General features: G+C 41.4%; 1 non-coding gene across 1 annotated transcript; it reads left to right on the forward strand.

Annotated features, from left to right (window-relative positions):
- Positions 1-6,196: 6,196 nt before the first annotated feature.
- LOC130964216 (small nucleolar RNA R71) lies at positions 6,197-6,300 on the forward strand. The gene has a single exon (XR_009080318.1). It is a non-coding gene; the product is annotated as a small nucleolar RNA R71 (small nucleolar RNA).
- The last annotated feature ends 1,365 nt before the right edge of the window (positions 6,301-7,665 follow it).

The following is a 7,665-nucleotide window of genomic DNA, read 5'->3' on the forward strand; positions in this document are numbered from 1 at the left end:
AGATTGTTGGTATGAAGCAAGCTATGGTCACCTTGTAAATCTTAGTCAGGCAGACTCAAATGGGTATAGATGATGAATGAATAAAACATAAAGATAAAGATAGAGATACTTATGTATATCATTGGTGAGAGCTTCAGATAAGCGTATGAAGATGCTTGTCCCTTCCGTCTCTCTGCTTTCCTACTGTCTTCATCCAATCCTTCTTACTCCTTTCCATGGCAAGCTTATGCAAGGGTTTCACCGTTGTCAGTGGCTACCTCCCATCCTCTCAGTGAAAATGTTCCTATGCTCTGTCACAGCATATGGCTAATCAGCTGTCGGTTCTCGGTCAGGCCGGAATAGAATCCAGTGATTCTTTTGCGTCTGTCACTAACGCCCCGCCTGCTAGGAGTTTGAAGCACGTCACAGTCATTCAATCATTGAATCCTACTCAGAATACCACAGACAAGGTTAGACCTTCCGAATTCTCTTGAATGCCGCCATCAGTTCTCGCCTATACCACGAAGACTCTGATCTCACGGAAAAGCTGGCTTGTTTGTCAGGCGAGCACTCGGTTGTCAGGCGATCAACCATGCATCGTGTATCAGGAATCCAAGAGATAAACACTAGAGCCTTGTTTGCTTGTAGAACAGAAGTGGTTGTCAGTCACTTTGTTCATAAGTGAGAATGATGATGAGTGTCACGGATCATCACATTCATCAAATTGAAGAACAAGTGATATCTTGGACAAAGAACAAGCGGAATTGAATAGAAGAACAATAGTAATTGCATTAATACTCGAGGTACAGCAGAGCTCCACACCTTAATCTATGGTGTGTAGAAACTCCACCGTTGAAAATACATAAGAACAAGGTCTAGGCATGGCCGTGAGGCCAGCCTCCCAATGATCTAAGAACTAGATGTCCAAAGATGATCAAAAGATCTAAAGAAAAAGGTTCCAAAGATCAGAAGATTAAAATACAATAGTGAAAGGTCCTACTTATAGGAAACTAGTAGCCTAGGGTGTACATAGATGAGTAAATGACATAAAAATCCACTTCCGGGCCCACTTGGTGTGTGCTTGGGCTGAGCATTGAAGCATTTTCGTGTAGAGACTCTTCTTGGAGTTAAACGCCAGCTTTTATGCCAGTTTGGGCGTTTAACTCCCATTTTGGTGCCAGTTCCGGCGTTTAACGCTGGGAATTCTGAGGGTGACTTTGAATGCCGGTTTGGGCCATCAAATCTTGGACAAAGTATGGACTATCATATATTGCTGGAAAGCCCAGGATGTCTACTTTCCAAATCCGTTGAGAGCGCGCCAATTGGGCTTCTGTGGCTCCAGAAAATCCACTTCGAGTGCAGGGAGGTCAGAATCCAACAGCATCTGCAGTCCTTTTCAGTCTCTGAATCAGATTTTTGCTCAGATCCCTCAATTTCAGCCAGAAAATACCTGAAATCACAGAAAAACACACAAACTCATAGTAAAGTCCAGAAAAGTGAATTTTAACTAAAAACTAATAAAAATATACTAAAAACTCAACTAAATATACTAAAAACAATGCCAAAAAGCGTATAAATTATCCGCTCATCACAACACCAAACTTAAATTGTTGCTTGTCCCCAAGCAACTGAAAATCAAATAAGATAAAAAAAAGAGAATATACTATAGACTCCAAATTATCAATGAAACTTAGCTCCAAATTAGATGAGCGGGACTAGTAGCTTTTTGCCTCCGAACAGTTTTGGCATCTCACTTTATCCTTTGAAATTCAGAATGATTGGCTTCTTTAGGAACTCAGAATCCAGATAGTGTTATTGATTCTCCTAGTTAAGTATGATGATTCTTGAACACAGCTACTTATTGAGTCTTGGCCGTGGCCCAAAGCACTCTGTCTTCCAGTATTACCACCGGATACATACATGCCACAGACACATAATTGGGTGAACCTTTTCAGATTGTGACTCAGCTTTGCTAGAGTCCCCAACTAGAGGTGTCCAGGGTTCTTAAGCACACTCTTATTGCCTTGGATCACAACTTTATTTTTTTCTTTTTCTTTCTTTTTCTTTTTCTCCCTTCCCTTTTTTTCGTTTCTTTTCCTTTTTTTTTGTATTCACTGCTTTTTCTTGCTTCAAGAATCATTTTTATGATTTTTCGGATCCTCAGTAACATGTCTCCTTTTTCATCATTCTTTCAAGAGCCAACAATTTTAACATTCATGAACAACAAATTCAAAAGACATATGCACTGTTTAAGCATACATTCAGAAAACAAAAAGTATTGTCACCACATCAAACTAATTAAGCTAGTTTTAAAGATGAATTCGAAATCCTGTACTTCTTGTTCTTTTGTGATAAAAACAGTTTTCATTTAAGAAAGGTGATGGATTCATAGGACATTCATAACTTTAAGGCATAGACACTAAGACACTAATGATCATAAGACACAAACATGGATAAACATAAGCATAGAAATTCGAAAAACAGATAAATAAAAGACAAGGAGATTAAAGAACGGGTCCACCTTAGTGATGGCGGCTTGTTCTTCTTCTTGAAGGTCTTATGGAGTGCTTGAGCTCCTCAATATCTCTTCCTTGCCTTTGTTGCTCCTCTCTCATGATTCTTTGATCTTCTCTAATTTCATGGAGGAGGATGGAATGTTCTTGGTGCTCCACCCTTAGTTGTCCCATGTTGGAACTCAATTCTCCTAGGGAGGTGTTAATTTGCTCCCAATAGTCTTGTGGAGGAAAGTGCATCCCTTAAGGCATCTCAGGGATCTCATGATGAGAAGGGTCTCTTGTTTGCTCCATCCTTTTCTTAGTGATGGGTTTGTCCTCATCAATGGGGATGTTCCCCTCTATGTCAACTCCAACTGAATAACAGAGGTGACAAATGAGATGAGGAAAGGCTAACCTTGCCAAGGTAGAGGACTTGTCCGCCACCTTATAGAGTTCTTGGGCTATAACCTCATGAACTTCCACTTCTTCTCCAATCATGATGCTATGGATCATGATGGCCCGGTCTAGAGTAACTTCGGACCGGTTGCTAGTGGGAATGATTGAGCGTTGGATAAACTCCAACCATCCTCTAGCCACGGGTTTGAGGTCATGCCTTCTCAATTGAACCGGCTTCCCTCTTGAATCTCTCTTCCATTGTGCGCCCTCTTCACATATGACTGTGAGGACTTGGTCCAACCTTTGATCAAAGTTGACCCTTCTAGTGTAAGGATGTTCATCTCCTTGCATCATAGGCAAGTTGAATGCCAACCTCACATTTTCCGGACTAAAATCCAAGTATTTCCCCTGAACCATAGTAAGCCAATTCTTTGGCTCCGGGTTCACACTTTGATCATGGTTCTTGGTGATCCATGCATTGGCATAGAACTCCTGAACCATCAAGATTCCGACTTGTTGAATGGGGTTGGTGAGAACTTCCCAACCTCTTCTTCGGATCTCATGTCGGATCTCCGGATATTCACTCTTTTTGAGTGAGAAAGGGACATCGGGGATCACCTTCTTCAAGGCCACAACTTCATAGAAGTGGTCTTGATGCACCCTTGAGATGAATCTCTCCATCTCCCATGACTCGGAGGTGGAAGCTTTTGCCTTCCCTTTCCTCTTTCTAGAGGTTTCTCCGGCCTTAGATGCCATAAATGGTTATGGAAAAACAAAAAGCAATGCTTTTACCACACCAAACTTAAAAGGTTTGCTCGTCCTCGAGCAAAAGAAGAAAGAAGAGAGTAGAAGAAGAAGAAATGAGGAAGAAGGGAGTGGCTTAGTGTTCGGCCAAAGAGGGGGAGAAGTGGTGTTTAGGTTGTGTGAAAATGAGGTGGTGAAGAAGGGTTTATATAGGGGTGAAGAGGGGATATGGTTCGGCTATTATGGGTGGGTTTGGGAGGGAAAGTGGTTTGAATTTGAAGGGTGAGGTAGGTGGGGTTTTATGAAGGATGGATGTGAGTGGTGAAGAGAAAGATGGGATTTGATAGGTGAAGGGTTTTTGGGGAAGAGGTATTGAGGTGATTGGTGAATGGGTGAAGAAGAGAGAGAGTGGTGGGGTTGGTGGGGATCCTGTGGGGTCCACAGATCCTGAGGTGTCAAGGAAAAGTCATCCCTGCACCAAATGGCATGCAAAATCACGTTTTGAGCCAATTCTGGCGTTAAACGCCGGGCTGGTGCCCATTCCTGGCATTTAACGCCAGGTTCTTGCCCTTTTCTGGCGTTTAACGCCAGTCTGGTGCCCCTTTCTGGCGTTAAACGCCCAGAATGGTGCCAGACTGGGCGTTAAACGCCCACCTGCTAGCCTCACTGGCGTTTAAACGCCAGTGGGTTCTTCCTCCAGGGTGTGCTGTTTTTCTTCATGTTTTTCATTCTATTTTTGCTTTTTCAATTGATTTTGTGTCTTCTTATGATCATCAACCTACAAAAAACATAAAATAACAAAAGAAAATAGATAAAATATAACATTGGGTTGCCTCCCAACAAACGCTTCTTTAATGTCAGTAGCTTGACAGAGGGCTCTCATGGAGCCTCACAGATACTCAGAGCAATGTTGGGACCTCCCAACACCAAACTTAGAGTTTGAATGTGGGGGTTCAACACCAAACTTAGAGTTTGGTTGTGGCCTCCCAACACCAAACTTAGAGTTTGACTGTGGGGGCTCTGTTTGACTCTGAATTGAGAGAAGCTCTTCATGCTTCCTCTCCATGGTGACAGAGGGATATCCTTGAGCCTTAAACACAAAGGATTCTTCATTCACTTGAATGATCAGTTCACCTCCATCAACATCAATCACAGCCTTTGCTGTGGCTAGGAAGGGTCTGCCAAGGATGATAGATTCTTCCATGCACTTCCCAGTCTCTAGGACTATGAAATCAGTAGGGATGTAATGGTCCTCAATCTTCACCAAAACATCCTCTACAAGTCCATGAGCTTGTTTTCTTGAGTTGTCTGCCATCTCTAGTGAGATTCTTGCAGCTTGTACCTCAAAGATCCCTAGCTTCTCCATTATAGAGAGAGGCATGAGGTTTACACTTGACCCTAAGTCACACAGAGCCTTCTTGAAGGTCATGGTGCCTATGGTACAAGGTATTGAAAACTTCCCAGGATCTTGTTTCTTTTGAGGTAATTTCTGCCTAGACAAGTCATCCAGTTCTTTGGTGAGCAAAGGAGGTTCATTCTTCCAAGACTCATTTCCAAATAGCTTGTCATTAAGCTTCATGATTGCTCCAAGGTATTTGGCAACTTGCTCTTCAGTGACATACTCATCCACTTCAGAGGAAGAATACTCATCAGAGCTTATGAAGGGCAGAAGTAAGTCCAATGGAATCTCTATGGTCTCATTTTGAGCCTCAGATTCCCATGGTTCCTCATTGGGAAACTCAGTGGAGGTCAGTGCACGCCCACTGAGGTCTTCCTCAGTGGCGTTCACTTCCTCTCCTTCCTCTCCAAATTCGGCCATGTTGATGGCCTTGCACTCTCCTTTTGGATTTTCTTCTGTGTTGCTTGGAAGAGTACTTGGAGGGAGTTCAGTAACTTTCTTGCTCAGCTGTCCCACTTGTGCCTCCAAATTCCTAATGGAGGACCTTGTTTCAGTCATGAAACTTTGAGTGGTCTTGATTCGATCAGAGACCATGGTTGCTCAGTCAGAGGGGTTCTGCTTAGAATTCTCTGTCTGTTGCTGAGAAGATGATGAAAAAGGCTTGCCATTGCTAAACCTGTTTCTTCCACCATTATTGTTGTTGAAACCTTGTTGAGGTCTCTGTTGATCTTTCCATGAGAAATTTGGATGATTTCTCCATGAAGAATTATAGGTGTTTCCATAGGGTTCTCCTAGGTAATTCACCTCTTCCATTGAAGGGTTCTCAGGATCATAGGCTTCTTCTTCAGATGAAGCATCCTTAGTACTGCTTGGTGCATTTTGCATTCCAGACAGACTTTGAGAAATCAAATTGACTTGTTGAGTCAATCTCTTGTTCTGAGCCAGAATGGCATTCAGAGTATCAATCTCAAGAACTCCTTTCTTCTGATTAGTCCCATTGTTCACAGGATTCCTTTCAGAAGTGTACATGAATTGGTTATTTGCAACCATTTCAATTAGCTCTTGAGCTTCTGTAGGCGTCTTCTTCAGATGAAGAGATCCTCCAGCAGAGCTATCCAAGGACATCTTGGATAGTTCAGAGAGACCATCATAGAAAATACCTATGATGCTCCATTCAGAAAGCATGTCAGATGGACATTTTCTGATCAATTGTTTGTATCTTTCCCAAGCTTCATAGAGGGATTCTCCATCCTTTTGTCTGAAGGTTTGGACTTCCACTCTAAGCTTACTCAATTTTTGAGGTGGAAAGAACTTTGCCAAGAAGGCATTGACTAGCTTTTCCCATGAGTCCAAGCTTTCTTTAGGTTGTGAGTCCAACCATATCCTAGCCCTGTCTCTTACAGCAAAAGGGAATAGCATAAGTCTGTAGACCTCAGGGTCAACCCCATTAGTCTTGACAGTGTCACAGATTTGCAAGAATTCAGCTAAGAACTGATGAGGATCTTCCAATGGAAGTCCATGGAACTTGCAATTCTGTTGCATTAGAGCAACTAATTGAGGCTTAAGCTCAAAGTTGTTTGCTCCAATGGCAGGGATAGAGATGCTTCTCCCATAGAAGTCGGGAGTAGGTGCAGTAAAGTCACCCAACACCTTCCTTGCATTGTTGTTGTTTTCGGCTGCCATGGGTTATTCTTCTTTGAAGATTTCTGTTAGGTCCTCTACAGAGAATTGTGCCTTAGCTTCTCTTAGCTTTCGTTTCAAGGTCCTTTCAGGTTCAGGGTCAGCTTCAACAAGAATGCCTTTGTCTCTGCTCCTGCTCATATGAAAGAGAAGAGAACAAAAAAATATGGAATCCTCTATGTCACAGTATAGAGATTCCTTGAGGTGTCAGAGGAAAAGAAAATTAGAAGGAACAGGTAGAAGAATTCGAACTTAGTCAAATAGAGTTCGAATTGTGCATTGAGAAGGAGTGGTACTCCATAAATAGAAGGATGTGAGAAGAGGGGAAGTAATTTTCGAAAATTAAGTAAAAGATTTTGAAAACATTTTGAAAAACACTAATGGATTTTCGAAAACCAAGAGTGGGAAAGAAATCAAGTGATTTTTGAAAAAGATTTTGAAATTAGAAATTAAAAAGATTTGATTGGAAACTATTTTGAAAAAGATGTGATTAAAAAGATATAATTGAAAAGTTATGCTTTTAAAAAGATGTGATTGAGAAGATATGATTTGAAAAACATTTTAAAAAGATTTGATTTTAAAATTTAATGACTTGCCTAACAAGAAAAGATATGATTCAAACATTAAACCTTTCTCAACAGAAAAGGCAACATACTTGAAATGTTCAATCAAATCATTAATTGTTAGCAAGTATCTTTGAAAAAGGAAAGAAATTGATTTTGAAAACATTTGATTGAAGAGATATGATTTGAAAAAGATTTGATTTTGAAAAACTTTGAAAACTTGAAAAAAAATTGATTTGAAAACAAAATCCTCCCCCTTGTGCCATCCTGGCGTTAAACGCCCAGAATGGTGCACATTCTGGCGTTTAACGCCCAATGCTCTACCTTGTTGGGCGTTAAACGCCCAACCAGGCACCCTGGCTGGCGTTTAAACGCCAGTCTGTCCTTCTTCACTGGGCGTTTTGAACGC

This window comes from Arachis stenosperma, chromosome 2, assembly GCF_014773155.1.
Source record: "Arachis stenosperma cultivar V10309 chromosome 2, arast.V10309.gnm1.PFL2, whole genome shotgun sequence".
In the NCBI taxonomy this organism is placed as follows: domain Eukaryota; kingdom Viridiplantae; phylum Streptophyta; class Magnoliopsida; order Fabales; family Fabaceae; genus Arachis; species Arachis stenosperma.